The following is a 27,386-nucleotide window of genomic DNA, read 5'->3' as shown; positions in this document are numbered from 1 at the left end:
TCAACACTGTTTAGCTGCCAAATGCAGTTGGAATTGGGCCTAAACAGTATGGTAAGTCTTTAGGTGATGGCTATTGTGTCTGTTTGACCTCTTCCAAATGTCAGTGCTGGCAATAAAAATAATTTTTTTTTCCAATTTAAATAGCTAGAGAATAAAAACAATTTGCCAGTAATGTGAAAAAACCTACAGCACCTGGTGTTCCCATGTGGTCTCCCATTCAAGTACTAACCAGGCCCAACACTGCTTAGCTTCCAAGATCAGACAAGATTGGGCCTATCCAATGTGGTATGGCTGTAGGTGAGATACAGGCACTTTTTTGCCCTCTTCTACTTCTATCACCAGGTAAGCTAATACAAAAGTTTCCTAACTGTATTGGCTTACTGAAAAAAATCATGTGTTGGTAATGTAAAAAGACCTACAGGACATGATATTAGCAGGGGGTCTTAAATTAAACTACTAAAGAGGCTCAACACTGTTTAGCTGCCAAAAGCAGTTGGAATTGGGCCTAAACAGTGTGGTAAGTCTTTAGGTGATGGCTATTGTGTCTGTTTGACCTCTTCCAAATGTCTGTACTGGCAATAAAAAGAAAAAGTTTCCAATTTAAATAGCTAGAGATTAAAAACAATTTGCCAGTAATGTGAAAAAACCTACAGCACCTGGTGTTCCCATGTGGTCTCCCACCCAAGTACTAAACAGGCCCAACACTGCTTAGCTTCCAAGATCAGACGAGATTGGGCCTATCCAATGTGGTATGGCTGTAAGTGAGATACAGGCACTTTTTTGCCCTCTTCTACTTCTATCACCAGGTAAGCTAATAAAAAAGTTTCCTAACTGTATTGGCTTACTGAAAAAAATTATGTGTTGGTAATGTAAAAAGACCTACAGGACATGATATTAGCAGGGGGTCTTAAATTAAACTACTAAAGAGGCTCAACACTGTTTAGCTGCCAAAAGCAGTTGGAATTGGGCCTAAACAGTGTGGTAAGTCTTTAGGTGATGGCTATTGTGTCTGTTTGACTTCTTCCAAATGTCTGTACTGGCAATAAAAAGTAAACGTTTCCAATTTAAATAGCTAGAGAATAAAAACAATTTGCCAGTAATGTGAAAAAACCTACAGCACCTGGTGTTCCCATGTGGTCTCCCACCCAAGTACTAACCAGGCCCAACACTGCTTAGCTTCCAAGATCAGACGAGATTGGGACTATCCAATGTGGTATGGCTGTAGTAAGATACAGGCACTTTTTTGCCCTCTTCTACTTCTATCACCAGGTAAGCTAATAAAAAAGTTTCCTAACTATATTGGCTTACTGAAAAAAATCATGTGTTGGTAATGTAAAAAGACCTACAGGACATGATATTAGCAGGGGGTCTTAAATTAAACTACTAAAGAGGCTCAAGATTGTTTAGCTGCCAAAAGCAGTTGGAATTGGGCCTAAACAGTGTGGTAAGTCATTAGGTGATGGCTATTGTGTCTGTTTGACCTCTTCCAAATGTCTGTACTGGCAATAAAAAGAAAAAGTTTCCAATTTAAATAGCTAGAGAATAAAAATAATTTGCCAGTAATGTGAAAAAACCTACAGCACCTGGTGTTCCCATGTGGTCTCCCACCCAAGTACTAACCAGGCCCAACACTGCTTAGCTTCCAAGATCAGATGAGATTGGGACTATCCAATGTGGTATGGCTGTAGGTGAGATACAGGCACTTTTTTGCCCTCTTCTACTTCTATCACCAGGTAAGCTAATAAAAAAGTTTCCTAACTATATTGGCTTACTGAAAAAAATCATGTGTTGGTAATGTAAAAAGACCTACAGGACATGATATTAGCAGGGGGTCTTAAATTAAACTACTAAAGAGGCTCAACACTGTTTAGCTGCCAAAAGCAGTTGGAATTGGGCCTAAACAGTGTGGTAAGTCTTTAGGTGATGGCTATTGTGTCTGTTTGACTTCTTCCAAATGTCTGTACTGGCAATAAAAAGTAAACGTTTCCAATTTAAATAGCTAGAGAATAAAAACAATTTGCCAGTAATGTGAAAAAACCTACAGCACCTGGTGTTCCCATGTGGTCTCCCACCCAAGTACTAACCAGGCCCAACACTGCTTAGCTTCCAAGATCAGACGAGATTGGGCCTATCCAATGTGGTATGGCTGTAGGTGAGATACAGGCACTTTTTTGCCCTCTTCTACTTCTATCACCAGGTAGGCTAATACAAAAGTTTCCTAACTGTATTGGCTTACTGAAAAAAATCATGTGTTGGTAATGTAAAAAGACCTACAGGACATGATATTAGCAGGGGGTCTAAAATTAAACTACTAAAGAGGCTCAACACTGTTTAGCTGCCAAAAGCAGTTGGAATTGGGCCTAAACAGTGTGGTAAGTCTTTAGGTGATGGCTATTGTGTCTGTTTGACCTCTTCCAAATGTCTGTACTGGCAATAAAAAGAAAAAGTTTCCAATTTAAATAGCTAGAGAATAAAAACAATTTGCCAGTAATGTGAAAAAACCTACAGCACCTGGTGTTCCCATGTGGTCTCCCACCCAAGTACTAACCAGGCCCAACACTGCTTAGCTTCCAAGATCAGACGAGATTGGGCCTATCCAATGTGGTATGGCTGTAGGTGAGATACAGGCACTTTTTTGCCCTCTTCTACTTCTATCACCAGGTAGGCTAATACAAAAGTTTCCTAACTGTATTGGCTTACTGAAAAAAATCATGTGTTGGTAATGTAAAAAGACCTACAGGACATGATATTAGCAGGGGGTCTAAAATTAAACTACTAAAGAGGCTCAACACTGTTTAGCTGCCAAAAGCAGTTGGAATTGGGCCTAAACAGTGTGGTAAGTCTTTAGGTGATGGCTATTGTGTCTGTTTGACCTCTTCCAAATGTCTGTACTGGCAATAAAAAGAAAAAGTTTCCAATTTAAATAGCTAGAGAATAAAAACAATTTGCCAGTAATGTGAAAAAACCTACAGCACCTGGTGTTCCCATGTGGTCTCCCACCCAAGTACTAACCAGGCCCAACACTGCTTAGCTTCCAAGATCAGACGAGATTGGGACTATCCAATGTGGTATGGCTGTAGTAAGATACAGGCACTTTTTTGCCCTCTTCTACTTCTATCACCAGGTAAGCTAATAAAAATTTTTCCTAACTGTATTGGCTTACTGAAAAAAATCATGTGTTGGTAATGTAAAAAGACCTACAGGACATGATATTAGCAGGGGGTCTTAAATTAAACTACTAAAGAGGCTCAAGATTGTTTAGCTGCCAAAAGCAGTTGGAATTGGGCCTAAACAGTGTGGTAAGTCATTAGGTGATGGCTTTTGTGTCTGTTTGACCTCTTCCAAATGTCTGTACTGGCAATAAAAAGAAAAAGTTTCCAATTTAAATAGCTAGAGAATAAAAAAAAATTGCCATTAATGTTAAAAAACTTACAGCACCTGGTGTTCCCATGTGGTCTCCCACCCAAGTACTAACCAGGCCCAACACTGCTAAGCTTCCAAGATCAGACGAGATTGGGCCTATCCAATGTGGTATGGCTGTAGGTGAGATGCAGGCACTTTTTTGCCCTCTTCTACTTCTATCACCAGGTAAGCTAATAAAAAAGTTTCCTAACTGTATTGGCTTACTGAAAAAAATCATGTGTTGGTAATGTAAAAAGACCTACAGGACATTATATTAGCAGGGGGTCTTAAATTAAACTACTAAAGAGGCTCAACACTGTTTAGCTGCCAAAAGCAGTTGGAATTGGGCCTAATCAGTGTGGTAAGTCTTTAGGTGATGGCTATTGTGTCTGTTTGACTTCTTCCAAATGTCTGTACTGGCAATAAAAAGTAAACGTTTCCAATTTAAATAGCTAGAGAATAAAAACAATTTGCCAGTAATGTGAAAAAACCTACAGCACCTGGTGTTCCCATGTGGTCTCCCACCCAAGTACTAACCAGGCCCAACACTGCTTAGCTCCCAAGATCAGGCCTATCCAATGTGGTATGGCTGTAGGTGAGATACACGCACTTTTTTGCCCTCTTCTACTTCTATCACCAGGTAAGCTAATACAAAAGTTTCCTAACTGTATTGGCTTACTGAAAAAAATCATGTGTTGGTAATGTAAAAAGACCTACAGGACATGATATTAGCAGGGGGTCTTAAATTAAACTACTAAAGAGGCTCAACACTGTTTAGCTGCCAAAAGCAGTTGGAATTGGGCCTAAACAGTGTGGTAAGTCTTTAGGTGATGGCTATTGTGTCTGTTTGACTTCTTCCAAATGTCTGTACTGGCAATAAAAAGTAAACGTTTCCAATTTAAATAGCTAGAGAATAAAAACAATTTGCCAGTAATGTGAAAAAACCTACAGCACCTGGTGTTCCCATGTGGTCTCCCACCCAAGTACTAACCAGGCCCAACACTGCTTAGCTTCCAAGATCAGACGAGATTGGGCCTATCCAATGTGGTATGGCTGTAGGTGAGATACAGGCACTTTTTTGCCCTCTTCTACTTCTATCACCAGGTAAGCTGATAAAAAAGTTTCCTAACTGTATTGGCTTACTGAAAAAAATCATGTGTTGGTAATGTAAAAAGACCTACAGGACATGTTATTAGCAGGGGGTCTTAAATTAAACTACTAAAGAGGCTCAACACTGTTTAGCTGCCAAATGCAGTTGGAATTGGGCCTAAACAGTATGGTAAGTCTTTAGGTGATGGCTATTGTGTCTGTTTGACCACTTCCAAATGTCAGTGCTGGCAATAAAAAGATTTTTTTTCCAATTTAAATAGCTAGAGAATAAAAACAATTTGCCAGTAATGTGAAAAAACCTACACCACCTGGTGTTCCCATGTGGTCTCCCACCCAAGTACTAACCAGGCCCAACACTGCTTAGCTTCCAAGATCAGACGAGATTGGGCCTATCCAATGTGGTATGGCTGTAGGTGAGATACAGGCACTTTTTTGCCCTCTTCTACTTCTATCACCAGGTAAGCTAATACAAAAGTTTCCTAACTGTATTGGCTTACTGAAAAAAATTATGTGTTGGTAATGTAAAAAGACCTACAGGACATGATATTAGCAGGGGGTCTTAAATTAAACTACTAAAGAGGCTCAAAACTGTTTAGCTGCCAAAAGCAGTTGGAATTGGTCCTAAACAGTGTAGTAAGTCTGTAGGTGATGGCTATTGTGTCTGTTCGACTTCTTCCAAATGTCTGTACTGGCAATAAAAAGTAAACGTTTCCAATTTAAATAGCTAGAGAATAAAAACAATTTGCCAGTAATGTGAAAAAACCTACAGCACCTGGTGTTCCCATGTGGTCTCCCACCCAAGTACTAACCAGGCCCAACATTGCTTAGCTTCCAAGATCAGACGAGATTGGGCCTATCCAATGTGGTATGGCTGTAGGTGAGATACAGGCACTTTTTTGCCCTCTTCTACTTCTATCACCAGGTAAGCTAATAAAAAAGTTTCCTAACTGTATTGGCTTACTGAAAAAAATCATGTGTTGGTAATGTAAAAAGACCTACAGGACATGTTATTAGCAGGGGGTCTTAAATTAAACTACTAAAGAGGCTCAACACTCTTTAGCTGCCAAATGCAGTTGGAATTGGGCCTAAACAGTATGGTAAGTCTTTAGGTGATGGCTATTGTGTCTGTTTGACCTCTTCCAAATGTCAGTGCTGGCAATAAAAAATTTTTTTTTCCAATTTAAATAGCTAGAGAATAAAAACAATTTGCCAGTAATGTGAAAAAACCTACAGCACCTGGTGTTCCCATGTGGTCTCCCACCCAAGTACTAACCAGGCCCAACACTGCTTAGCTTCCAAGATCAGACGAGATTGGGACTATCCAAAGTGGTATGGCTGTAGGTGAGATACAGGCACTTTTTTGCCCTCTTCTACTTCTATCACCAGGTAAGCTAAAACAAAAGTTTCCTAACTGTATTGGCTTACTGAAAAAAATCATGTGTTGGTAATGTAAAAAGACCTACAGGACATGATATTAGCAGGGGGTCTTAAATTAAACTACTAAAGAGGCTCAACACTGTTTAGCTGCCAAAAGCAGTTGGAATTGGGCCTAAACAGTGTGGTAAGTCTTTAGGTGATGGCTATTGTGTCTGTTTGACCTCTTCCAAATGTCTGTACTGGCAATAAAAAGAAAAAGTTTCCAATTTAAATAGCTAGAGAATAAAAACAATTTGCCAGTAATGTGAAAAAACATACAGCACCTGGTGTTCCCATGTGGTCTCCCACCCAAGTACTAAACAGGCCCAACACTGCTTAGCTTCCAAGATCAGACGAGATTGGGCCTATCCAATGTGGTATGGCTGTAGGTGAGATACAGGCACTTTTTTGCCCTCTTCTACTTCTATCACCAGGTAAGCTAATAAAAAAGTTTCCTAACTGTATTTGCTTACTGAAAAAAATTATGTGTTGGTAATGTAAAAAGACCTACAGGACATGATATTAGCAGGGGGTCTTAAATTAAACTACTAAAGAGGCTCAACACTGTTTAGCTGCCAAAAGCAGTTGGAATTGGGCCTAAACAGTGTGGTAAGTCTTTAGGTGATGGATATTGTGTCTGTTTGACTTCTTCCAAATGTCTGTACTGGCAATAAAAAGTAAACGTTTCCAATTTAAATAGCTAGAGAATAAAAACAATTTGCCAGTAATGTGAAAAAACCTACAGCACCTGGTGTTCCCATGTGGTCTCCCACCCAAGTACTAACCAGGCCCAACACTGCTTAGCTTCCAAGATCAGACGAGATTGGGCCTATCCAATGTGGTATGGCTGTAGGTGAGATACAGGCACTTTTTTGCCCTCTTCTACTTCTATCACCAGGTAGGCTAATACAAAAGTTTCCTAACTGTATTGGCTTACTGAAAAAAATCATGTGTTGGTAATGTAAAAAGACCTACAGGACATGATATTAGCAGGGGGTCTTAAATTAAACTACTAAAGAGGCTCAACACTGTTTAGCTGCCAAAAGCAGTTGGAATTGGGCCTAAACAGTGTGGTAAGTCTTTAGGTGATGGCTATTGTGTCTGTTTGACTTCTTCCAAATGTCTGTACTGGCAATAAAAAGTAAACGTTTCCAATTTAAATTGCTAGAGAATAAAAACAATTTGCCAGTAATGTGAAAAAACCTACAGCACCTGGTGTTCCCATGTGGTCTCCCACCCAAGTACTAACCAGGTCCAACACTGCTTAGCTTCCAAGATCAAACGAGATTGGGACTATCCAATGTGGTATGGCTGTAGTAAGATACAGGCACTTTTTTGCCCTCTTCTACTTCTATCACCAGGTAAGCTAATAAAAAAGTTTCCTAACTGTATTGGCTTACTGAAAAAAATCATGTGTTGGTAATGTAAAAAGACCTACAGGACATGATATTAGCAGGGGGTCTTAAATTAAACTACTAAAGAGGCTCAAGATTGTTTAGCTGCCAAAAGCAGTTGGAATTGGGCCTAAACAGTGTGGTATGTCTTTAGGTGATGGCTATTGTGTCTGTTTGACCTCTTCCAAATGTCTGTACTGGCAATAAAAAGAAAAAGTTTCCAATTTAAATAGCTAGAGAATAAAAACAATTTGCCATTAATGTGAAAAAACTTACAGCACCTGGTGTTCCCATGTGGTCTCCCACCCAAGTACTAACCAGGCCCAACACTGCTAAGCTTCCAAGATCAGACGAGATTGGGCCTATCCAATGTGGTATGGCTGTAGGTGAGATGCAGGCACTTTTTTGCCCTCTTCTACTTCTATCACCAGGTAAGCTAATTAAAAAGTTTCCTAACTGTATTGGCTTACTGAAAAAAATCATGTGTTGGTAATGTAAAAAGACCTACAGGACATTATATTAGCAGGGGGTCTTAAATTAAACTACTAAAGAGGCTCAACACTGTTTAGCTGCCAAAAGCAGTTGGAATTGGGCCTAATCAGTGTGGTACGTCTTTAGGTGATGGCTATTGTGTCTGTTTGACTTCTTCCAAATGTCTGTACTGGCAATAAAAAGTAAACGTTTCCAATTTAAATAGCTAGAAAATAAAAACAATTTGCCAGTAATGTGAAAAAACCTACAGCACCTGGTGTTCCCATGTGGTCTCCCACCCAAGTACTAACCAGGCCCAACACTGCATAGCTCCCAAGATCAGACAAGATTGGGCCTATCCAATGTGGTATGGCTGTAGGTGAGACACACACACTTTTTTGCCCTCTTCTACTTCTATCACCAGGTAAGCTAATACAAAAGTTTCCTAACTGTATTGGCTTACTGAAAAAAATCATGTGTTGGTAATGTAAAAAGACCTACAGGACATGATATTAGCAGGGGGTCTTAAATTAAACTACTAAAGAGGCTCAACACTGTTTAGCTGCCAAAGCAGTTAGAATTGGGCCTAAACAGTGTGGTAAGTCTTTAGGTGATGGCTATTGTGTCGGTTTGACTTCTTCCAAATGTCTGTACTGGCAATAAAAAGTAAACGTTTCCAATTTAAATAGCTAGAGAATAAAAACAATTTGCCAGTAATGTGAAAAAACCTACAGCACCTGGTGTTCCCATGTGGTCTCCCACCCAAGTACTAACCAGGCCCAACACTGCTTAGCTTCCAAGATCAGACGAGATTGAGCCTATCCAATGTGGTATGGCTGTAGGTGAGATACAGGCACTTTTTTGCCCTCTTCTACTTCTATCACCAGGTAAGCTAATAAAAAAGTTTCCTAACTGTATTGGCTTACTGAAAAAAATCATGTGTTGGTAATGTAAAAAGACCTACAGGACATGTTATTAGCAGGGGGTCTTAAATTAAACTACTAAAGAGGCTCAACACTGTTTAGCTGCCAAATGCAGTTGGAATTGGGCCTAAACAGTATGGTAAGTCTTTAGGTGATGGCTATTGTGTCTGTTTGACCTCTTCCAAATGTCAGTGCTGGCAATAAAAATAATTTTTTTTCCAATTTAAATAGCTAGAGAATAAAAACAATTTGCCAGTAATGTGAAAAAACCTACAGCACCTGGTGTTCCCATGTGGTCTCCCATTCAAGTACTAACCAGGCCCAACACTGCTTAGCTTCCAAGATCAGACAAGATTGGGCCTATCCAATGTGGTATGGCTGTAGGTGAGATACAGGCACTTTTTTGCCCTCTTCTACTTCTATCACCAGGTAAGCTAATACAAAAGTTTCCTAACTGTATTGGCTTACTGAAAAAAATCATGTGTTGGTAATGTAAAAAGACCTACAGGACATGATATTAGCAGGGGGTCTTAAATTAAACTACTAAAGAGGCTCAACACTGTTTAGCTGCCAAAAGCAGTTGGAATTGGGCCTAAACAGTGTGGTAAGTCTTTAGGTGATGGCTATTGTGTCTGTTTGACCTCTTCCAAATGTCTGTACTGGCAATAAAAAGAAAAAGTTTCCAATTTAAATAGCTAGAGATTAAAAACAATTTGCCAGTAATGTGAAAAAACCTACAGCACCTGGTGTTCCCATGTGGTCTCCCACCCAAGTACTAAACAGGCCCAACACTGCTTAGCTTCCAAGATCAGACGAGATTGGGCCTATCCAATGTGGTATGGCTGTAGGTGAGATACAGGCACTTTTTTGCCCTCTTCTACTTCTATCACCAGGTAAGCTAATAAAAAAGTTTCCTAACTGTATTGGCTTACTGAAAAAAATTATGTGTTGGTAATGTAAAAAGACCTACAGGACATGATATTAGCAGGGGGTCTTAAATTAAACTACTAAAGAGGCTCAACACTGTTTAGCTGCCAAAAGCAGTTGGAATTGGGCCTAAACAGTGTGGTAAGTCTTTAGGTGATGGCTATTGTGTCTGTTTGACTTCTTCCAAATGTCTGTACTGGCAATAAAAAGTAAACGTTTCCAATTTAAATAGCTAGAGAATAAAAACAATTTGCCAGTAATGTGAAAAAACCTACAGCACCTGGTGTTCCCATGTGGTCTCCCACCCAAGTACTAACCAGGCCCAACACTGCTTAGCTTCCAAGATCAGACGAGATTGGGACTATCCAATGTGGTATGGCTGTAGTAAGATACAGGCACTTTTTTGCCCTCTTCTACTTCTATCACCAGGTAAGCTAATAAAAAAGTTTCCTAACTATATTGGCTTACTGAAAAAAAATCATGTGTTGGTAATGTAAAAAGACCTACAGGACATGATATTAGCAGGGGGTCTTAAATTAAACTACTAAAGAGGCTCAAGATTGTTTAGCTGCCAAAAGCAGTTGGAATTGGGCCTAAACAGTGTGGTAAGTCATTAGGTGATGGCTATTGTGTCTGTTTGACCTCTTCCAAATGTCTGTACTGGCAATAAAAAGAAAAAGTTTCCAATTTAAATAGCTAGAGAATAAAAATAATTTGCCAGTAATGTGAAAAAACCTACAGCACCTGGTGTTCCCATGTGGTCTCCCACCCAAGTACTAACCAGGCCCAACACTGCTTAGCTTCCAAGATCAGACGAGATTGGGACTATCCAATGCGGTATGGCTGTAGTAAGATACAGGCACTTTTTTGCCCTCTTCTACTTCTATCACCAGGTAAGCTAATAAAAAAGTTTCCTAACTATATTGGCTTACTGAAAAAAATCATGTGTTGGTAATGTAAAAAGACCTACAGGACATGATATTAGCAGGGGGTCTTTTATTAAACTACTAAAGAGGCTCAAGATTGTTTAGCTGCCAAAAGCAGTTGGAATTGGGCCTAAACAGTGTGGTAAGTCATTAGGTGATGGCTATTGTGTCTGTTTGACCTCTTCCAAATGTCTGTACTGGCAATAAAAAGAAAAAGTTTCCAATTTAAATAGCTAGAGAATAAAAACAATTTGCCATTAATGTGAAAAAACTTACAGCACCTGGTGTTCCCATGTGGTCTCCCACCCAAGTACTAACCAGGCCCAATACTGCTAAGCTTCCAAGATCAGACGAGATTGGGCCTATCCAATGTGGTATGGCTGTAGGTGAGATACAGGCACTTTTTTGCCCTCTTCTACTTCTATCACCAGGTAAGCTAATAAAAAAGTTTCCTAACTGTATTTGCTTACTGAAAAAAATTATGTGTTGGTAATGTAAAAAGACCTACAGGACATGATATTAGCAGGGGGTCTTAAATTAAACTACTAAAGAGGCTCAACACTGTTTAGCTGCCAAAAGCAGTTGGAATTGGGCCTAAACAGTGTGGTAAGTCTTTAGGTGATGGCTATTGTGTCTGTTTGACTTCTTCCAAATGTCTGTACTGGCAACAAAAAGTAAACGTTTCCAATTTAAATAGCTAGAGAATAAAAACAATTTGCCAGTAATGTGAAAAAACCTACAGCACCTGGTGTTCCCATGTGGTCTCCCACCCAAGTACTAACCAGGCCCAACACTGCTTAGCTTCCAAGATCAGATGAGATTGGGCCTATCCAATGTGGTATGGCTGTAGGTGAGATACAGGCACTTTTTTGCCCTCTTCTACTTCTATCACCAGGTAGGCTAATACAAAAGTTTCCTAACTGTATTGGCTTACTGAAAAAAATCATGTGTTGGTAATGTAAAAAGACCTACAGGACATGATATTAGCAGGGGGTCTAAAATTAAACTACTAAAGAGGCTCAACACTGTTTAGCTGCCAAAAGCAGTTGGAATTGGGCCTAAACAGTGTGGTAAGTCTTTAGGTGATGGCTATTGTGTCTGTTTGACCTCTTCCAAATGTCTGTACTGGCAATAAAAAGAAAAAGTTTCCAATTTAAATAGCTAGAGAATAAAAACAATTTGCCAGTAATGTGAAAAAACCTACAGCACCTGGTGTTCCCATGTGGTCTCCCACCCAAGTACTAACCAGGCCCAACACTGCTTAGCTTCCAAGATCAGACGAGATTGGGACTATCCAATGTGGTATGGCTGTAGTAAGATACAAGCACTTTTTTGCCCTCTTCTACTTCTATCACCAGGTAAGCTAATAAAAAATTTTCCTAACTGTATTGGCTTACTGAAAAAAATCATGTGTTGGTAATGTAAAAAGACCTACAGGACATGATATTAGCAGGGGGTCTTAAATTAAACTACTAAAGAGGCTCAAGATTGTTTAGCTGCCAAAAGCAGTTGGAATTGGGCCTAAACAGTGTGGTAAGTCATTAGGTGATGGCTATTGTGTCTGTTTGACCTCTTCCAAATGTCTGTACTGGCAATAAAAAGAAAAAGTTTCCAATTTAAATAGCTAGAGAATAAAAAAAAATTGCCATTAATGTGAAAAAACTTACAGCACCTGGTGTTCCCATGTGGTCTCCCACCCAAGTACTAACCAGGCCCAACACTGCTAAGCTTCCAAGATCAGACGAGATTGGGCCTATCCAATGTGGTATGGCTGTAGGTGAGATGCAGGCACTTTTTTGCCCTCTTCTACTTCTATCACCAGGTAAGCTAATAAAAAAGTTTCCTAACTGTATTGGCTTACTGAAAAAAATCATGTGTTGATAATGTAAAAAGACCTACAGGACATTATATTAGCAGGGGGTCTTAAATTAAACTACTAAAGAGGCTCAACACTGTTTAGCTGCCAAAAGCAGTTGGAATTGGGCCTAATCAGTGTGGTAAGTCTTTAGGTGATGGCTATTGTGTCTGTTTGACTTCTTCCAAATGTCTGTACTGGCAATAAAAAGTAAACGTTTCCAATTTAAATAGCTAGAGAATAAAAACAATTTGCCAGTAATGTGAAAAAACCTACAGCACCTGGTGTTCCCATGTGGTCTCCCACCCAAGTACTAACCAGGCCCAACACTGCTTAGCTCCCAAGATCAGGCCTATCCAATGTGGTATAGCTGTAGGTGAGATACACGCACTTTTTTGCCCTCTTCTACTTCTATCACCAGGTAAGCTAATACAAAAGTTTCCTAACTGTATTGGCTTACTGAAAAAAATCATGTGTTGGTAATGTAAAAAGACCTACAGGACATGATATTAGCAGGGGGTCTTAAATTAAACTACTAAAGAGGCTCAACACTGTTTAGCTGCCAAAAGCAGTTGGAATTGGGCCTAAACAGTGTGGTAAGTCTTTAGGTGATGGCTATTGTGTCTGTTTGACTTCTTCCAAATGTCTGTACTGGCAATAAAAAGTAAACGTTTCCAATTTAAATAGCTAGAGAATAAAAACAATTTGCCAGTAATGTGAAAAAACCTACAGCACCTGGTGTTCCCATGTGGTCTCCCACCCAAGTACTAACCAGGCCCAACACTGCTTAGCTTCCAAGATCAGACGAGATTGGGCCTATCCAATGTGGTATGGCTGTAGGTGAGATACAGGCACTTTTTTGCCCTCTTCTACTTCTATCACCAGGTAAGCTGATAAAAAAGTTTCCTAACTGTATTGGCTTACTGAAAAAAATCATGTGTTGGTAATGTAAAAAGACCTACAGGACATGTTATTAGCAGGGGGTCTTAAATTAAACTACTAAAGAGGCTCAACACTGTTTAGCTGCCAAATGCAGTTGGAATTGGGCCTAAACAGTATGGTAAGTCTTTAGGTGATGGCTATTGTGTCTGTTTGACCACTTCCAAATGTCAGTGCTGGCAATAAAAAGATTTTTTTTCCAATTTAAATAGCTAGAGAATAAAAACAATTTGCCAGTAATGTGAAAAAACCTACACCACCTGGTGTTCCCATGTGGTCTCCCACCCAAGTACTAACCAGGCCCAACACTGCTTAGCTTCCAAGATCAGACGAGATTGGGCCTATCCAATGTGGTATGGCTGTAGGTGAGATACAGGCACTTTTTTGCCCTCTTCTACTTCTATCACCAGGTAAGCTAATACAAAAGTTTCCTAACTGTATTGGCTTACTGAAAAAAATCATGTGTTGGTAATGTAAAAAGACCTACAGGACATGATATTAGCAGGGGGTCTTAAATTAAACTACTAAAGAGGCTCAACACTGTTTAGCTGCCAAAAGCAGTTGGAATTGGGCCTAAACAGTGTGGTAAGTCTTTAGGTGATGGCTATTGTGTCTGTTTGACTTCTTCCAAATGTCTGTACTGGCAATAAAAAGTAAACGTTTCCAATTTAAATAGCTAGAGAATAAAAACAATTTGCCAGTAATGTGAAAAAACCTACAGCACCTGGTGTTCCCATGTGGTCTCCCACCCAAGTACTAACCAGGCCCAACACTGCTTAGCTTCCAAGATCAGACGAGATTGGGCCTATCCAATGTGGTATGGCTGTAGGTGAGATGCAGGCACTTTTTTGCCCTCTTCTACTTCTATCACCAGGTAAGCTGATAAAAAAGTTTCCTAACTGTATTGGCTTACTGAAAAAAATCATGTGTTGGTAATGTAAAAAGACCTACAGGACATGTTATTAGCAGGGGGTCTTAAATTAAACTACTAAAGAGGCTCAACACTGTTTAGCTGCCAAATGCAGTTGGAATTGGGCCTAAACAGTATGGTAAGTCTTTAGGTGATGGCTATTGTGTCTGTTTGACCACTTCCAAATGTCAGTGCTGGCAATAAAAAGATTTTTTTTCCAATTTAAATAGCTAGAGAATAAAAACAATTTGCCAGTAATGTGAAAAAACCTACACCACCTGGTGTTCCCATGTGGTCTCCCACCCAAGTACTAACCAGGCCCAACACTGCTTAGCTTCCAAGATCAGACGAGATTGGGCCTATCCAATGTGGTATGGCTGTAGGTGAGATACAGGCACTTTTTTGCCCTCTTCTACTTCTATCACCAGGTAAGCTAATACAAAAGTTTCCTAACTGTATTGGCTTACTGAAAAAAATCATGTGTTGGTAATGTAAAAAGACCTACAGGACATGATATTAGCAGGGGGTCTTAAATTAAACTACTAAAGAGGCTCAACACTGTTTAGCTGCCAAAAGCAGTTGGAATTGGGCCTAAACAGTGTGGTAAGTCTTTAGGTGATGGCTATTGTGTCTGTTTGACCTCTTCCAAATGTCTGTACTGGCAATAAAAAGAAAAAGTTTCCAATTTAAATAGCTAGAGAATAAAAACAATTTGCCAGTAATGTGAAAAAACCTACAGCACCTGGCGTTCCCATGTGGTCTCCCACCCAAGTACTAAACAGGCCCAACACTGCTTAGCTTCCAAGATCAGACGAGATTGGGCCTATCCAATGTGGTATGGCTGTAGGTGAGATACAGGCACTTTTTTGCCCTCTTCTACTTCTATCACCATGTAAGCTAATAAAAAAGTTTCCTAACTGTATTTGCTTACTGAAAAAAATTATGTGTTGGTAATGTAAAAAGACCTACAGGACATGATATTAGCAGGGGGTCTTAAATTAAACTACTAAAGAGGCTCAACACTGTTTAGCTGCCAAAAGCAGTTGGAATTGGGCCTAAACAGTGTGGTAAGTCTTTAGGTGATGGCTATTGTGTCTGTTTTACTTCTTCCAAATGTCTGTACTGGCAATAAAAAGTAAACGTTTCCAATTAAGATAGCTAGAGAATAAAAACAATTTGCCAGTAATGTGAAAAAACCTACAGCACCTGGTGTTCCCATGTGGTTTCCCACCCAAGTACTAACCAGGCCCAACACTGCTTAGCTTCCAAGATCAGACGAGATTGGGCCTATCCAATGTGGTATGGCTGTAGGTGAGATACAGGCACTTTTTTGCCCTCTTCTACTTCTATCACCAGGTAGGCTAATACAAAAGTTTCCTAACTGTATTGGCTTACTGAAAAAAATCATGTGTTGGTAATGTAAAAAGATCTACAGGACATGATATTAGCAGGGGGTCTAAAATTAAACTACTAAAGAGGCTCAACACTGTTTAGCTGCCAAATGCAGTTGGAATTGGGCCTAAACAGTGTGGTAAGTCTTTAGGTGATGGCTATAGTGTCTGTTTGACCTCTTCCAAATGTCTGTACTGGCAATAAAAAGAAAAAGTTTCCAATTTAAATAGCTAGAGAATAAAAACAATTTGCCAGTAATGTGAAAAAACCTACAGCACCTGGTGTTCCCATGTGGTCTCCCACCCAAGTACTAACCAGGCCCAACACTGCTTAGCTTCCAAGATCAGACGAGATTGGACCTATCCAATGTGGTATGGCTGTAGGTGAGATACAGGCACTTTTTTGCCATCTTCTACTTCTATCACCAGGATAGTTTCCTAACTGTATTGGCTTACTGAAAAAAAATCATGTGTTGGTAATGTAAAAAGACCTACAGGACATGATATTAGCAGGGGGTCTTAAATTAAACTACTAAAGAGGCTCAACACTGTTTAGCTGCCAAAAGCAGTAGGAATTGGGCCTAAACAGTGTGGTAAGTCTTTAGGTGATGGCTATTGTGTCTGTTTGACCTCTTCCAAATGTCTGTACTGGCAATAAAAAGAAAAAGTTTCCAATTTAAATAGCTAGAGAATAAAAACAATTTGCCAGTAATGTGAAAAAACCTACAACACCTGGTGTTCCCATGTGGTCTTCCACCCAAGTACTAAACAGGTCCACCGCTGCTTAGCTTCCAAGATCAGACGAGATCAGGCCTATCCAATGTGGTATGGCTGTAGGTGAGATACACGCACTTTTTTGCCCTCTTCTACTTCTATCACCAGGTAAGCTAATACAAAAGTTTCCTAACTGTATTGGCTTCCTGAAAAAAATCATGTGTTGGTAATGTAAAAAGACCTACAGGACATGATATTAGCAGGGGGTCTTAAATTAAACTACTAAAGAGGCTCAACACTGTTTAGCTGCCAAAAGCAGTTGGAATTGGGCCTAATCAGTGTGGTACGTCTTTAGGTGATGGCTATTGTGTCTGTTTGACTTCTTCCAAATGTCTGTACTGGCAATAAAAAGTAAACGTTTCCAATTTAAATAGCTAGAGAATAAAAACAATTTGCCAGTAATGTGAAAAAACCTACAGCACCTGGTGTTCCCATGTGGTCTCCCACCCAAGTACTAACCAGGCCCAACACTGCTTAGCTTCCAAGATCAGACGAGATTGGGCCTATACAATGTGGTATGGCTGTAGGTGAAATACAGGCACTTTTTTGCCCTCTTCTACTTCTATCACCAGGTAAGCTAATACAAAAGTTTCCTAACTGTATTGGCTTACTGAAAAAAATCATGTGTTGGTAATGTAAAAAGACCTACAGGACATGATATTAGCAGGGGGTCTTAAATTAAACTACTAAAGAGGCTCAACACTGTTTAGCCGCCAAAAGCAGTTGGAATTGGGCCTAAACAGTGTGGTAAGTCTTTAGGTGATGGCTATTGTGTCTGTTTGACTTCTTCCAAATGTCTGTACTGGCAATAAAAAGTAAACGTTTCCAATTTAAATAGCTAGAGAATAAAAACAATTTGCCAGTAATGTGAAAAAACCTACAGCACCTGGTGTTCCCATGTGGTCTCCCACCCAAGTACTAACCAGGCCCAACACTGCTTAGCTTCCAAGATCAGACGAGATTGGGCCTATCCAATGTGGTATGGCTGTAGGTGAGATACAGGCACTTTTTTGCCCTCTTCTACTTCTATCACCAGGTAAGCTGATAAAAAAGTTTCCTAACTGTATTGGCTTACTGAAAAAAATCATGTGTTGGTAATGTAAAAAGACCTACAGGACATGTTATTAGCAGGGGGTCTTAAATTAAACTACTAAAGAGGCTCAACACTGTTTAGCTGCCAAATGCAGTTGGAATTGGGCCTAAACAGTATGGTAAGTCTTTAGGTGATGGCTATTGTGTCTGTTTGACCTCTTCCAAATGTCAGTGCTGGCAATAAAAAGAATTTTTTTCCAATTTAAATAGCTAGAGAATAAAAACAATTTGCCAGTAATGTGAAAAAACCTACACCACCTGGTGTTCCCATGTGGTCTCCCACCCAAGTACTAACCAGGCCCAACACTGCTTAGCTTCCAAGATCAGACGAGATTGGGCCTATCCAATGTGGTATGGCTGTAGGTGAGATACAGGCACTTTTTTGCCCTCTTCTACTTCTATCACCAGGTAAGCTAATACAAAAGTTTCCTAACTGTATTGGCTTACTGAAAAAAATCATGTGTTGGTAATGTAAAAAGACCTACAGGACATGATATTAGCAGGGGGTCTTAAATTAAACTACTAAAGAGGCTCAACACTGTTTAGCTGCCAAAAGCAGTTGGAATTGGGCCTAAACAGTGTGGTAAGTCTTTAGGTGATGGCTATTGTGTCTGTTTGACCTCTTCCAAATGTCTGTACTGGCAATAAAAAGAAAAAGTTTCCAATTTAAATAGCTAGAGAATAAAAACAATTTGCCAGTAATGTGAAAAAACCTACAGCACCTGGTGTTCCCAAGTGGTCTCCCACCCAAGTACTAAACAGGCCCAACACTGCTTAGCTTCCAAGATCAGACAAGATTGGGCCTATCCAATGTGGTATGGCTGTAGGTGAGATACAGGCACTTTTTTGCCCTCTTCTACTTCTATCACCAGGTAAGCTAATAAAAAAGTTTCCTAACTGTATTTGCTTACTGAAAAAAATTATGTGTTGGTAATGTAAAAAGACCTACAGGACATGATATTAGCAGGGGGTCTTAAATTAAACTACTAAAGAGGCTCAACACTGTTTAGCTGCCAAAAGCAGTTGGAATTGGGCCTAAACAGTGTGGTAAGTCTTTAGGTGATGGCTATTGTGTCTGTTTGACTTCTTCCAAATGTCTGTACTGGCAATAAAAAGTAAACGTTTCCAATTTAAATAGCTAGAGAATAAAAAGAATTTGCCAGTAATGTGAAAAAACCTACAGCACCTGGTGTTTCCATGTGGTCTCCCACCCAAGTACTAACCAGGCCCAACACTGCTTAGCTTCCAAGATCAGACGAGATTGGGCCTATCCAATGTGGTATGGCTGTAGGTTAGATACAGGCACTTTTTTGCTCTCTTCTACTTCTATCACCATGTAAGCTAATAAAAAAGTTTCCTAACTGTATTGGCTTACTGCAAAAAATCATGTGTTGGTAATGTAAAAAGACCTACAGGACATGATATTAGCAGGGGGTCTTAAATTAAACTACTAAAGAGGCTCTACACTGTTTAGCTGCCAAATGCAGTTGGAATTGGGCCTAAACAGTATGGTAAGTCTTTAGGTGATGGCTATTGTGTCTGTTTGACCTCTTCCAAATGTCAGTGCTGGCAATAAAAAGAAATTTTTTCCAATTTAAATAGCTAGAGAATAAAAACAATTTGCCAGTAATGTGAAAAAACCTACAGCACCTTGTGTTCCCATGTGGTCTCCCACCCAAGTACTAACCAGGCCCAACACTGCTTAGCTTCCAAGATCAGACGAGATTGGGCCTATCCAATGTGGTATGGCTGTAGGTGAGATACAGGCACTTTTTTGCCCTCCTCTACTTCTATCACCAGGTAAGCTAATACAAAAGTTTCCTAACTGTATCGGCTTACTGAAAAAAATCATGTGTTGGTAATGTAAAAAGACCTACAGGACATGATATTAGCAGGGGGTCTTAAATTAAACTACTAAAGAGGATCAACACTGTTTAGCTGCCAAAAGCAGTTGGAATCGGGCCTAAACAGTGTGGTAAGTCTTTAGGTGATGGCTATAGTGTCTGTTTGACCTCTTCCAAATGTCTGTACTGGCAATAAAAAGAAAAAGTTTCCAATTTAAATAGCTAGAGAATAAAAACAATTTGCCAGTAATGTGAAAAAACCTACAGCACCTGGTGTTCCCATGTGGTCTCCCACCCAAGTACTAACCAGGCCCAACACTGCTTAGCTTCCAAGATCAGACGAGATTGGGCCTATCCAATGTGGTATGGCTGTAGGTGAGATACAGGCACTTTTTTGCCATCTTCTACTTCTATCACCAGGATAGTTTCCTAACTGTATTGGCTTACTGAAAAAAAATCATGTGTTGGTAATGTAAAAAGACCTACAGGACATGATATTAGCAGGGGGTCTTAAATTAAACTACTAAAGAGGCTCAACACTGTTTAGCTGCCAAAAGCAGTAGGAATTGGGCCTAAACAGTGTGGTAAGTCTTTAGGTGATGGCTATTGTGTCTGTTTGACCTCTTCCAAATGTCTGTACTGGCAATAAAAAGAAAAAGTTTCCAATTTAAATAGCTAGAGAATAAAAACAATTTGCCAGTAATGTGAAAAAACCTACAACACCTGGTGTTCCCATGTGGTCTCCCACCCAAGTACTAAAAAGGTCCACCGCTGCTTAGCTTCCAAGATCAGACGAGATTGGGCCTATCCAATGTGGTATGGCCGTAGGTGAGATACAGGCACTTTTTTGCCCTCTTCTACTTCTATCACCAGGTAAGCTAATAAAAAAGTTTCCTAACTGTATTGGCTTACTGAAAAAAATTATGTGTTGGTAATGTAAAAAGACCTACAGGACATGATATTAGCAGGAGGTCTTAAATTAAACTACTAAAGAGGCTCAACACTGTTTAGCTGCCAAAAGCAGTTGGAATTGGGCCTAAACAGTGTGTTAAGTCTTTAGTTGATGGCTATTGTGTCTGTTTGACTTCTTCCAAATGTCTGTACTGGCAATAAAAAGTAAACGTTTCCAATTTAAATAGCTAGAGAATAAAAACAATTTGCCAGTAATGTGAAAAAACCTACAGCACCTGGTGTTCCCATGTGGTCTCCCAACCAAGTACTAACCAGGCCCAACACTGCTTAGCTTCCAACATCAGACGAGATTGGGACTATCCAATGTGGTATGGCTGTAGTAAGATGCAGGCACTTTTTTGCCCTCTTCTACTTCTATCACCAGGTAAGCTAATAAAAAAGTTTCCTAACTGTATTGGCTTACTGAAAAAAAATCATGTGTTGGTAATGTAAAAAGACCTACAGGACATGATATTAGCAGGGGGTCTTAAATTAAACTACTAAAGAGGCTCAACACTGTTTAGCTGCCAAAAGCAGTTGGAATTGGGCCTAAACAGTGTGGTAAGTCTTTAGGTGATGGCTATTGTGTCTGTTTGACCTCTTCCAAATGTCTGTACTGGCAATAAAAAGAAAAAGTTTCCAATTTAAATAGCTAGAGAATAAAAACAATTTGCCAGTAATGTGAAAAAACCTACAACACCTGGTGTTCCCATGTGGTCTCCCACCCAAGTACTAAACAGGTCCAACGCTGCTTAGCTTCCAAGATCAGACGAGATTGGGCCTATCCAATGTGGTATGGCTGTAGGTGAGATCCAGGCACTTTTTTGCCCTCTTCTACTTCTATCACCAGGTAAGCTAATAAAAAAGTTTCCTAACTGTATTGGCTTACTGAAAAAAATTATGTGTTGGTAATGTAAAAAGACCTACAGGACATGATATTAGCAGGGGGTCTTAAATTAAACTACTAAAGAGGCTCAACACTGTTTAGCTGCCAAAAGCAGTTGGAATTGGGCCTAAACAGTGTGTTAAGTCTTTAGTTGATGGCTATTGTGTCTGTTTGACTTCTTCCAAATGTCTGTACTGGCAATAAAAAGTAAACGTTTCCAATTTAAATAGCTAGAAAATAAAAACAATTTGCCAGTAATGTGAAAAAACCTACAGCACCTGGTGTTCCCATGTGGTCTCCCACCCAAGTACTAACCAGGCCCAACACTGCTTAGCTTCCAAGATCAGACGAGATTGGGACTATCCAATGTGGTATGGCTGTAGTAAGATACAAGCACTTTTTTGCCCTCTTCTACTTCTATCACCAGGTAAGCTAATAAAAAAGTTTCCTAACTGTATTGGCTTACTGAAAAAAATCATGTGTTGGTAATGTAAAAAGACCTACAGGACATGATATTAGCAGGGCGTCTTAAATTAAACTACTAAAGAGGCTCAACATTGTTTAGCTGCCAAAAGCAGTTGGAATTGGGCCTAAACAGTGTGGTAAGTCATTAGGTGATGGCTATTGTGTCTGTTTGACCTCTTCCAAATGTCTGTACTGGCAATAAAAAGAAAAAGTTTCCAATTTAAATAGCTAGAGAATAAAAACAATTTGCCAGTAATGTGAAAAAACCTACAGCACCTGGTGTTCCCATGTGGACTCCCACCCAAGTACTAACCAGGCCCAACACTGCTTAGCTTCCAAGATCAGACGAGATTGGGCCTATCCAATGTGGTATGGCTGTAGGTTAGATACAGGCACTTTTTTGCTCTCTTCTACTTCTATCACCATGTAAGCTAATAAAAATGTTTCCTAACTGTATTGGCTTACTGCAAAAAATCATGTGTTGGTAATGTAAAAAGACCTACAGGACATTATATTAGCAGGGGGTCTTAAATTAAACTACTAAAGAGGCTCAACACTGTTTAGCTGCCAAAAGCAGTTGGAATTGGGCCTAAACAGTGTGTTAAGTCTTTAGTTGATGGCTATTGTGTCTGTTTGACTTCTTCCAAATGTCTGTACTGGCAATAAAAAGTAAACGTTTCCAATTTAAATAGCTAGAGAATAAAAACAATTTGCCAGTAATGTGAAAAAACCTACAGCACCTGGTGTTCCCATGTGGTCTCCCACCCAAGTACTAACCAGGCCCAACACTGCTTAGCTTCCAAGATCAGACAAGATTGGGACTATCCAATGTGGTATGGCTGTAATAAGATGCAGGCACTTTTTTGCCCTCTTCTACTTCTATCACCAGGTAAGCTAATAAAAAAGTTTCCTAACTGTATTGGCTTACTGAAAAAAATCATGTGTTGGTAATGTAAAAAGACCTACAGGACATGATATTAGCAGGGCGTCTTAAATTAAACTACTAAAGAGGCTCAACATTGTTTAGCTGCCAAAAGCAGTTGGAATTGGGCCTAAACAGTGTGGTAAGTCATTAGGTGATGGCTATTGTGTCTGTTTGACCTCTTCCAAATGTCAGTGCTGGCAATAAAAAGAAAAAGTTTCCAATTTAAATAGCTAGAGAATAAAAACAATTTGCCAGTAATGTGAAAAAACCTACAGCACCTGGTGTTCCCATGTGGTCTCCCACCCAAGTACTAACCAGGCCCAACACTGCTTAGCTTCCAAGATCAGACGATATTGGGCCTATCCAATGTGGTATGGCTGTAGGTTAGATACAGGCACTTTTTTGCTCTCTTCTACTTCTATCACCATGTAAGCTAATAAAAAAGTTTCCTAACTGTATTGGCTTACTGCAAAAAATCATGTGTTGGTAATGTAAAAAGACCTACAGGACATGATATTAGCAGGGGGTCTTAAATTAAACTACTAAAGAGGCTCTACACTGTTTAGCTGCCAAAAGCAGTTGGAATTGGGCCTAAACAGTGTGGTAAGTCTTTAGGTGATGGCTATTGTGTCTGTTTGACCTCTTCCAAATGTCAGTGCTGGCAATAAAAAGAAAAAGTTTCCAATTTAAATAGCTAGAGAATAAAAACAATTTGCCAGTAATGTGAAAAAACCTACAGCACCTGGTGTTCCCATGTGGTCTCCCACCCAAGTACTAACCAGGCCCAACACTGCTTAGCTTCCAAGATCAGACGAGATTGGGCCTATCCAATGTGGTATGGCTGTAGGTTAGATACAGGCACTTTTTTGCTCTCTTCTACTTCTATCACCATGTAAGCTAATAAAAAAGTTTCCTAACTGTATTGGCTTACTGAAAAAAATCATGTGTTGGTAATGTAAAAAGACCTACAGGACATGATATTAGCAGGGGGTCTTAAATTAAACTACTAAAGAGGCTCTACACTGTTTAGCTGCCAAATGCAGTTGGAATTGGGCCTAAACAGTATGGTAAGTCTTTAGGTGATGGCTATTGTGTCTGTTTGACCTCTTCCAAATGTCAGTGCTGGCAATAAAAAGAATTTTTTTCCAATTTAAATAGCTAGAGAATAAAAACAATTTGCCAGTAATGTGAAAAAACCTACAGCACCTGGTGTTCCCATGTGGTCTCCCACCCAAGTACTAACCAGGCCCAACACTGCTTAGCTTCCAAGATCAGACGAGATTGGGCCTATCCAATGTGGTATGGCTGTAGGTGAGATACATGCACTTTTTTGCCCTCTTCTACTTCTATCACCAGGTAAGCTAATACAAAAGTTTCCTAACTGTATTGGCTTACTGAAAAAAATCATGTGTTGCTAATGTAAAAAGACCTACAGGACATGATATTAGCAGGGGGTCTTAAATTAAACTACTAAAGAGGATCAACACTGTTTAGCTGCCAAAAGCAGTTGGAATTGGGCCTAAACAGTGTGGTAAGTCTTTAGGTGATGGCTATAGTGTCTGTTTGACCTCTTCCAAATGTCTGTACTGGCAATAAAAAGAAAAAGTTTCCAATTTAAATAGCTAGAGAATAAAAACAATTTGCCAGTAATGTGAAAAAACCTACAGCACCTGGTGTTCCCATGTGGTCTCCCACCCAAGTACTAAACAGGCCCAACACTGCTTAGCTTCCAAGATCAGACGAGATTGGGCCTATCCAATATGGTATGGCTGTAGGTGAGATACAGGCACTCTTTTGCCCTCTTCTACTTCTATCACCAGGTAAGCTAATAAAAAAGTTTCCTAACTGTATTTGCTTACTAAAAAAAATTATGTGTTGGTAATGTAAAAAGACCTACAGGACATGATATTAGCAGGGGGTCTTAAATTAAACTACTAAAGAGGCTCAACACTGTTTAGCTGCCAAAAGCAGTTGGAATTGGGCCTAAACAGTGTGGTAAGTCTTTAGGTGATGGCTATTGTGTCTGTTTGACTTCTTCCAAATGTCTGTACTGGCAATAAAAAGTAAACGTTTCCAATTTAAATAGCTAGAGAATAAAAACAATTTGCCAGTAATGTGAAAAAACCTACAGCACCTGGTGTTCCCATGTGGTCTCCCACCCAAGTACTAACCAGGCCCAACACTGCTTAGCTTCCAAGATCAGACGAGATTGGGCCTATCCAATGTGGTATGGCTGTAGGTGAGATACAGGCACTTTTTTGCCATCTTCTACTTCTATCACCAGGATAGTTTCCTAACTGTATTGGCTTACTGAAAAAAAATCATGTGTTGGTAATGTAAAAAGACCTACAGGACATGATATTAGCAGGGGGTCTTAAATTAAACTACTAAAGAGGCTCAACACTGTTTAGCTGCCAAAAGCAGTTGGAATTGGGCCTAAACAGTGTGGTAAGTCTTTAGGTGATGGCTATTGTGTCTGTTTGACCTCTTCCAAATGTCTGTACTGGCAATAAAAAGAAAAAGTTTCCAATTTAAATAGCTAGAGAATAAAAACAATTTGCCAGTAATGTGAAAGAACCTACAACACCTGGTGTTCCCATGTGGTCTCCCACCCAAGTACTAAACAGGTCCAACGCTGCTTAGCTTCCAAGATCAGACGAGATTGGGCCTATCCAATGTGGTATGGCTGTAGGTGAGATACAGGCACTTTTTTGCCCTCTTCTACTTCTATCACCAGGTAAGCTAATAAAAAAGTTTCCTAACTGTATTGGCTTACTGAAAAAAATTATGTGTTGGTAATGTAAAAAGACCTACAGGACATGATATTAGCAGGGGGTCTTAAATTAAACTACTAAAGAGGATCAACACTGTTTAGCTGCCAAAAGCAGTTGGAATTGGGCCTAAACAGTGTGTTAAGTCTTTAGTTGATGGCTATTGTGTCTGTTTGACTTCTTCCAAATGTCTGTACTGGCAATAAAAAGTAAACATTTCCAATTTAAATAGCTAGAGAATAAAAACAATTTGCCAGTAATGTGAAAAAACCTACAGCACCTGGTGTTCCCATGTGGTCTCCCACCCAAGTACTAACCAGGCCCAACACTGCTTAGCTTCCAAGATCAGACGAGATTGGGACTATCCAATGTGGTATGGCTGTAGTAAGATGCAGGCACTTTTTTGCCCTCTTCTACTTCTATCACCAGGTAAGCTAATAAAAAAGTTTCCTAACTGTATTGGCTTACTGAAAAAAATCATGTGTTGGTAATGTAAAAAGACCTACAGGACATGATATTAGCAGGGCGTCTTAAATTAAACTACTAAAGAGGCTCAACATTGTTTAGCTGCCAAAAGCAGTTGGAATTGGGCCTAAACAGTGTGGTAAGTCATTAGGTGATGGCTATTTTGTCTGTTTGACCTCTTCCAAATGTCTGTACTGGCAATAAAAAGAAAAAGTTTCCAATTTAAATAGCTAGAGAATAAAAACAATTTGCCAGTAATGTGAAAAAACCTACAGCACCTGGTGTTCCCATGTGGACTCCCACCCAAGTACTAACCAGGCCCAACACTGCTTAGCTTCCAAGATCAGACGAGATTGGGCCTATCCAATGTGGTATGGCTGTAGGTTAGATACAGGCACTTTTTTGCTCTCTTCTACTTCTATCACCATGTAAGCTAATAAAAAAGTTTCCTAACTGTATTGGCTTACTGCAAAAAATCATGTGTTGGTAATGTAAAAAGACCTACAGGACATGATATTAGCAGGGGGTCTTAAATTAAACTACTAAAGAGGCTCAACACTGTTTAGCTGCCAAAAGCAGTTGGAATTGGGCCTAAACAGTGTGGTAAGTCTTTAGGTGATGGCTATTGTGTCTGTTTGACCTCTTCCAAATGTCAGTGCTGGCAATAAAAAGAAAAAGTTTCCAATTTAAATAGCTAGAGAATAAAAACAATTTGCCAGTAATGTGAAAAAACCTACAGCACCTGGTGTTCCCATGTGGTCTCCCACCCAAGTACTAACCAGGCCCAACACTGCTTAGCTTCCAAGATCAGACGAGATTGGGCCTATCCAATGTGGTATGGCTGTAGGTTAGATACAGGCACTTTTTTGCTCTCTTCTACTTCTATCACCATGTAAGCTAATAAAAAAGTTTCCTAACTGTATTGGCTTACTGAAAAAAATCATGTGTTGGTAATGTAAAAAGACCTACAGGACATGATATTAGCAGGGGGTCTTAAATTAAACTACTAAAGAGGCTCTACACTGTTTAGCTGCCAAATGCAGTTGGAATTGGGCCTAAACAGTATGGTAAGTCTTTAGGTGATGGCTATTGTGTCTGTTTGACCTCTTCCAAATGTCAGTGCTGGCAATAAAAAGAATTATTTTCCAATTTAAATAGCTAGAGAATAAAAACAATTTGCCAGTAATGTGAAAAAACCTACAGCACCTGGTGTTCCCATGTGGTCTCCCACCCAAGTACTAACCAGGCCCAACACTGCTTAGCTTCCAAGATCAAACGAGATTGGGCCTATCCAATGTGGTATGGCTGTAGGTGAGATACAGGCACTTTTTTGCCCTCTTCTACTTCTATCACCAGGTAAGCTAATACAAAAGTTTCCTAACTGTATTGGCTTACTGAAAAAAATCATGTGTTGGTAATGTAAAAAGACCTACAGGACATGATATTAGCAGGGGGTCTTAAATTAAACTACTAAAGAGGATCAACACTGTTTAGCTGCCAAAAGCAGTTGGAATTGGGCCTAAACAGTGTGGTAAGTCTTTAGGTGATG

The 27,386-nt window shown here is 39.7% G+C and overlaps 45 non-coding genes and 14 pseudogenes across 45 annotated transcripts; all 59 read right to left on the bottom strand.

Annotated features, from left to right (window-relative positions):
- Window positions 1-180: 180 nt before the first annotated feature.
- On the bottom strand, window positions 181-299 carry LOC146043377 (5S ribosomal RNA). The gene has a single exon (XR_014464370.1). It is a non-coding gene; the product is annotated as a 5S ribosomal RNA (ribosomal RNA).
- Window positions 300-644: 345 nt separating this feature from the next.
- On the bottom strand, window positions 645-763 carry LOC146043268 (5S ribosomal RNA). The gene has a single exon (XR_014464262.1). It is a non-coding gene; the product is annotated as a 5S ribosomal RNA (ribosomal RNA).
- Window positions 764-1,108: 345 nt separating this feature from the next.
- On the bottom strand, window positions 1,109-1,227 carry LOC146043393 (5S ribosomal RNA). The gene has a single exon (XR_014464385.1). It is a non-coding gene; the product is annotated as a 5S ribosomal RNA (ribosomal RNA).
- Window positions 1,228-1,571: 344 nt separating this feature from the next.
- LOC146044708 (5S ribosomal RNA) lies at window positions 1,572-1,690 on the bottom strand. The gene has a single exon (XR_014465145.1). It is a non-coding gene; the product is annotated as a 5S ribosomal RNA (ribosomal RNA).
- Window positions 1,691-2,035: 345 nt separating this feature from the next.
- On the bottom strand, window positions 2,036-2,154 carry LOC146044553 (5S ribosomal RNA). The gene has a single exon (XR_014464989.1). It is a non-coding gene; the product is annotated as a 5S ribosomal RNA (ribosomal RNA).
- A 345-nt stretch (window positions 2,155-2,499) lies between these two features.
- Window positions 2,500-2,618, bottom strand: LOC146044552 (5S ribosomal RNA). Its single transcript, XR_014464987.1, has one exon. It is a non-coding gene; the product is annotated as a 5S ribosomal RNA (ribosomal RNA).
- A 345-nt stretch (window positions 2,619-2,963) lies between these two features.
- LOC146043392 (5S ribosomal RNA) lies at window positions 2,964-3,082 on the bottom strand. Its single transcript, XR_014464384.1, has one exon. It is a non-coding gene; the product is annotated as a 5S ribosomal RNA (ribosomal RNA).
- A 344-nt stretch (window positions 3,083-3,426) lies between these two features.
- Window positions 3,427-3,545, bottom strand: LOC146043790 (5S ribosomal RNA; annotated as a pseudogene).
- Window positions 3,546-3,890: 345 nt separating this feature from the next.
- Window positions 3,891-3,999, bottom strand: LOC146044313 (5S ribosomal RNA; annotated as a pseudogene).
- A 345-nt stretch (window positions 4,000-4,344) lies between these two features.
- LOC146044551 (5S ribosomal RNA) lies at window positions 4,345-4,463 on the bottom strand. Its single transcript, XR_014464986.1, has one exon. It is a non-coding gene; the product is annotated as a 5S ribosomal RNA (ribosomal RNA).
- A 345-nt stretch (window positions 4,464-4,808) lies between these two features.
- On the bottom strand, window positions 4,809-4,927 carry LOC146043361 (5S ribosomal RNA). The gene has a single exon (XR_014464353.1). It is a non-coding gene; the product is annotated as a 5S ribosomal RNA (ribosomal RNA).
- Window positions 4,928-5,272: 345 nt separating this feature from the next.
- LOC146043701 (5S ribosomal RNA) lies at window positions 5,273-5,391 on the bottom strand. Its single transcript, XR_014464692.1, has one exon. It is a non-coding gene; the product is annotated as a 5S ribosomal RNA (ribosomal RNA).
- A 345-nt stretch (window positions 5,392-5,736) lies between these two features.
- On the bottom strand, window positions 5,737-5,855 carry LOC146044771 (5S ribosomal RNA). The gene has a single exon (XR_014465207.1). It is a non-coding gene; the product is annotated as a 5S ribosomal RNA (ribosomal RNA).
- A 345-nt stretch (window positions 5,856-6,200) lies between these two features.
- Window positions 6,201-6,319, bottom strand: LOC146043440 (5S ribosomal RNA). The gene has a single exon (XR_014464432.1). It is a non-coding gene; the product is annotated as a 5S ribosomal RNA (ribosomal RNA).
- A 345-nt stretch (window positions 6,320-6,664) lies between these two features.
- LOC146044549 (5S ribosomal RNA) lies at window positions 6,665-6,783 on the bottom strand. The gene has a single exon (XR_014464984.1). It is a non-coding gene; the product is annotated as a 5S ribosomal RNA (ribosomal RNA).
- A 345-nt stretch (window positions 6,784-7,128) lies between these two features.
- Window positions 7,129-7,247, bottom strand: LOC146043798 (5S ribosomal RNA; annotated as a pseudogene).
- A 344-nt stretch (window positions 7,248-7,591) lies between these two features.
- LOC146043789 (5S ribosomal RNA) lies at window positions 7,592-7,710 on the bottom strand (annotated as a pseudogene).
- A 345-nt stretch (window positions 7,711-8,055) lies between these two features.
- On the bottom strand, window positions 8,056-8,174 carry LOC146044065 (5S ribosomal RNA; annotated as a pseudogene).
- Window positions 8,175-8,518: 344 nt separating this feature from the next.
- LOC146044775 (5S ribosomal RNA) lies at window positions 8,519-8,637 on the bottom strand. Its single transcript, XR_014465212.1, has one exon. It is a non-coding gene; the product is annotated as a 5S ribosomal RNA (ribosomal RNA).
- A 346-nt stretch (window positions 8,638-8,983) lies between these two features.
- LOC146043375 (5S ribosomal RNA) lies at window positions 8,984-9,102 on the bottom strand. The gene has a single exon (XR_014464368.1). It is a non-coding gene; the product is annotated as a 5S ribosomal RNA (ribosomal RNA).
- Window positions 9,103-9,447: 345 nt separating this feature from the next.
- On the bottom strand, window positions 9,448-9,566 carry LOC146044837 (5S ribosomal RNA). Its single transcript, XR_014465273.1, has one exon. It is a non-coding gene; the product is annotated as a 5S ribosomal RNA (ribosomal RNA).
- Window positions 9,567-9,911: 345 nt separating this feature from the next.
- LOC146043390 (5S ribosomal RNA) lies at window positions 9,912-10,030 on the bottom strand. The gene has a single exon (XR_014464383.1). It is a non-coding gene; the product is annotated as a 5S ribosomal RNA (ribosomal RNA).
- A 345-nt stretch (window positions 10,031-10,375) lies between these two features.
- LOC146043453 (5S ribosomal RNA) lies at window positions 10,376-10,494 on the bottom strand. Its single transcript, XR_014464446.1, has one exon. It is a non-coding gene; the product is annotated as a 5S ribosomal RNA (ribosomal RNA).
- A 344-nt stretch (window positions 10,495-10,838) lies between these two features.
- Window positions 10,839-10,957, bottom strand: LOC146044104 (5S ribosomal RNA; annotated as a pseudogene).
- Window positions 10,958-11,302: 345 nt separating this feature from the next.
- LOC146044660 (5S ribosomal RNA) lies at window positions 11,303-11,421 on the bottom strand. The gene has a single exon (XR_014465096.1). It is a non-coding gene; the product is annotated as a 5S ribosomal RNA (ribosomal RNA).
- A 345-nt stretch (window positions 11,422-11,766) lies between these two features.
- LOC146043389 (5S ribosomal RNA) lies at window positions 11,767-11,885 on the bottom strand. The gene has a single exon (XR_014464382.1). It is a non-coding gene; the product is annotated as a 5S ribosomal RNA (ribosomal RNA).
- A 344-nt stretch (window positions 11,886-12,229) lies between these two features.
- On the bottom strand, window positions 12,230-12,348 carry LOC146043787 (5S ribosomal RNA; annotated as a pseudogene).
- A 345-nt stretch (window positions 12,349-12,693) lies between these two features.
- Window positions 12,694-12,802, bottom strand: LOC146044329 (5S ribosomal RNA; annotated as a pseudogene).
- A 345-nt stretch (window positions 12,803-13,147) lies between these two features.
- Window positions 13,148-13,266, bottom strand: LOC146044548 (5S ribosomal RNA). The gene has a single exon (XR_014464983.1). It is a non-coding gene; the product is annotated as a 5S ribosomal RNA (ribosomal RNA).
- A 345-nt stretch (window positions 13,267-13,611) lies between these two features.
- Window positions 13,612-13,730, bottom strand: LOC146043360 (5S ribosomal RNA). The gene has a single exon (XR_014464352.1). It is a non-coding gene; the product is annotated as a 5S ribosomal RNA (ribosomal RNA).
- Window positions 13,731-14,075: 345 nt separating this feature from the next.
- LOC146044546 (5S ribosomal RNA) lies at window positions 14,076-14,194 on the bottom strand. Its single transcript, XR_014464982.1, has one exon. It is a non-coding gene; the product is annotated as a 5S ribosomal RNA (ribosomal RNA).
- A 345-nt stretch (window positions 14,195-14,539) lies between these two features.
- LOC146043359 (5S ribosomal RNA) lies at window positions 14,540-14,658 on the bottom strand. Its single transcript, XR_014464351.1, has one exon. It is a non-coding gene; the product is annotated as a 5S ribosomal RNA (ribosomal RNA).
- A 345-nt stretch (window positions 14,659-15,003) lies between these two features.
- On the bottom strand, window positions 15,004-15,122 carry LOC146043264 (5S ribosomal RNA). The gene has a single exon (XR_014464258.1). It is a non-coding gene; the product is annotated as a 5S ribosomal RNA (ribosomal RNA).
- A 345-nt stretch (window positions 15,123-15,467) lies between these two features.
- LOC146044761 (5S ribosomal RNA) lies at window positions 15,468-15,586 on the bottom strand. The gene has a single exon (XR_014465197.1). It is a non-coding gene; the product is annotated as a 5S ribosomal RNA (ribosomal RNA).
- A 345-nt stretch (window positions 15,587-15,931) lies between these two features.
- LOC146043168 (5S ribosomal RNA) lies at window positions 15,932-16,050 on the bottom strand. The gene has a single exon (XR_014464162.1). It is a non-coding gene; the product is annotated as a 5S ribosomal RNA (ribosomal RNA).
- A 334-nt stretch (window positions 16,051-16,384) lies between these two features.
- Window positions 16,385-16,503, bottom strand: LOC146044285 (5S ribosomal RNA; annotated as a pseudogene).
- Window positions 16,504-16,848: 345 nt separating this feature from the next.
- Window positions 16,849-16,967, bottom strand: LOC146044650 (5S ribosomal RNA). Its single transcript, XR_014465086.1, has one exon. It is a non-coding gene; the product is annotated as a 5S ribosomal RNA (ribosomal RNA).
- A 345-nt stretch (window positions 16,968-17,312) lies between these two features.
- Window positions 17,313-17,431, bottom strand: LOC146044545 (5S ribosomal RNA). The gene has a single exon (XR_014464981.1). It is a non-coding gene; the product is annotated as a 5S ribosomal RNA (ribosomal RNA).
- Window positions 17,432-17,776: 345 nt separating this feature from the next.
- LOC146043356 (5S ribosomal RNA) lies at window positions 17,777-17,895 on the bottom strand. The gene has a single exon (XR_014464350.1). It is a non-coding gene; the product is annotated as a 5S ribosomal RNA (ribosomal RNA).
- Window positions 17,896-18,240: 345 nt separating this feature from the next.
- On the bottom strand, window positions 18,241-18,359 carry LOC146043600 (5S ribosomal RNA). The gene has a single exon (XR_014464592.1). It is a non-coding gene; the product is annotated as a 5S ribosomal RNA (ribosomal RNA).
- A 345-nt stretch (window positions 18,360-18,704) lies between these two features.
- Window positions 18,705-18,823, bottom strand: LOC146043250 (5S ribosomal RNA). The gene has a single exon (XR_014464243.1). It is a non-coding gene; the product is annotated as a 5S ribosomal RNA (ribosomal RNA).
- Window positions 18,824-19,168: 345 nt separating this feature from the next.
- On the bottom strand, window positions 19,169-19,287 carry LOC146043466 (5S ribosomal RNA). The gene has a single exon (XR_014464459.1). It is a non-coding gene; the product is annotated as a 5S ribosomal RNA (ribosomal RNA).
- Window positions 19,288-19,632: 345 nt separating this feature from the next.
- On the bottom strand, window positions 19,633-19,751 carry LOC146044544 (5S ribosomal RNA). The gene has a single exon (XR_014464980.1). It is a non-coding gene; the product is annotated as a 5S ribosomal RNA (ribosomal RNA).
- Window positions 19,752-20,085: 334 nt separating this feature from the next.
- On the bottom strand, window positions 20,086-20,204 carry LOC146044258 (5S ribosomal RNA; annotated as a pseudogene).
- A 345-nt stretch (window positions 20,205-20,549) lies between these two features.
- Window positions 20,550-20,668, bottom strand: LOC146044051 (5S ribosomal RNA; annotated as a pseudogene).
- A 345-nt stretch (window positions 20,669-21,013) lies between these two features.
- LOC146043935 (5S ribosomal RNA) lies at window positions 21,014-21,132 on the bottom strand (annotated as a pseudogene).
- A 345-nt stretch (window positions 21,133-21,477) lies between these two features.
- Window positions 21,478-21,596, bottom strand: LOC146043387 (5S ribosomal RNA). The gene has a single exon (XR_014464380.1). It is a non-coding gene; the product is annotated as a 5S ribosomal RNA (ribosomal RNA).
- Window positions 21,597-21,940: 344 nt separating this feature from the next.
- Window positions 21,941-22,059, bottom strand: LOC146044796 (5S ribosomal RNA). Its single transcript, XR_014465233.1, has one exon. It is a non-coding gene; the product is annotated as a 5S ribosomal RNA (ribosomal RNA).
- Window positions 22,060-22,404: 345 nt separating this feature from the next.
- Window positions 22,405-22,523, bottom strand: LOC146043999 (5S ribosomal RNA; annotated as a pseudogene).
- A 344-nt stretch (window positions 22,524-22,867) lies between these two features.
- LOC146043541 (5S ribosomal RNA) lies at window positions 22,868-22,986 on the bottom strand. Its single transcript, XR_014464533.1, has one exon. It is a non-coding gene; the product is annotated as a 5S ribosomal RNA (ribosomal RNA).
- Window positions 22,987-23,331: 345 nt separating this feature from the next.
- LOC146044543 (5S ribosomal RNA) lies at window positions 23,332-23,450 on the bottom strand. The gene has a single exon (XR_014464979.1). It is a non-coding gene; the product is annotated as a 5S ribosomal RNA (ribosomal RNA).
- Window positions 23,451-23,795: 345 nt separating this feature from the next.
- On the bottom strand, window positions 23,796-23,914 carry LOC146044542 (5S ribosomal RNA). The gene has a single exon (XR_014464978.1). It is a non-coding gene; the product is annotated as a 5S ribosomal RNA (ribosomal RNA).
- Window positions 23,915-24,259: 345 nt separating this feature from the next.
- Window positions 24,260-24,378, bottom strand: LOC146043325 (5S ribosomal RNA). The gene has a single exon (XR_014464318.1). It is a non-coding gene; the product is annotated as a 5S ribosomal RNA (ribosomal RNA).
- A 345-nt stretch (window positions 24,379-24,723) lies between these two features.
- LOC146044541 (5S ribosomal RNA) lies at window positions 24,724-24,842 on the bottom strand. Its single transcript, XR_014464976.1, has one exon. It is a non-coding gene; the product is annotated as a 5S ribosomal RNA (ribosomal RNA).
- Window positions 24,843-25,176: 334 nt separating this feature from the next.
- Window positions 25,177-25,295, bottom strand: LOC146043934 (5S ribosomal RNA; annotated as a pseudogene).
- Window positions 25,296-25,640: 345 nt separating this feature from the next.
- Window positions 25,641-25,759, bottom strand: LOC146043386 (5S ribosomal RNA). Its single transcript, XR_014464379.1, has one exon. It is a non-coding gene; the product is annotated as a 5S ribosomal RNA (ribosomal RNA).
- A 344-nt stretch (window positions 25,760-26,103) lies between these two features.
- Window positions 26,104-26,222, bottom strand: LOC146044795 (5S ribosomal RNA). The gene has a single exon (XR_014465232.1). It is a non-coding gene; the product is annotated as a 5S ribosomal RNA (ribosomal RNA).
- A 345-nt stretch (window positions 26,223-26,567) lies between these two features.
- LOC146044540 (5S ribosomal RNA) lies at window positions 26,568-26,686 on the bottom strand. The gene has a single exon (XR_014464975.1). It is a non-coding gene; the product is annotated as a 5S ribosomal RNA (ribosomal RNA).
- Window positions 26,687-27,031: 345 nt separating this feature from the next.
- On the bottom strand, window positions 27,032-27,150 carry LOC146044651 (5S ribosomal RNA). Its single transcript, XR_014465087.1, has one exon. It is a non-coding gene; the product is annotated as a 5S ribosomal RNA (ribosomal RNA).
- Window positions 27,151-27,386: the final 236 nt, after the last annotated feature.

The sequence above is a fragment of the Crinia signifera genome, chromosome 19 (assembly GCF_055691185.1).
Source record: "Crinia signifera chromosome 19, ASM5569118v1, whole genome shotgun sequence".
Classification (NCBI taxonomy): Eukaryota; Metazoa; Chordata; class Amphibia; order Anura; family Myobatrachidae; genus Crinia; species Crinia signifera.
Note: the sequence above shows the minus strand (reverse complement) of the source record. Positions and strands in the feature narration are given on the sequence as shown.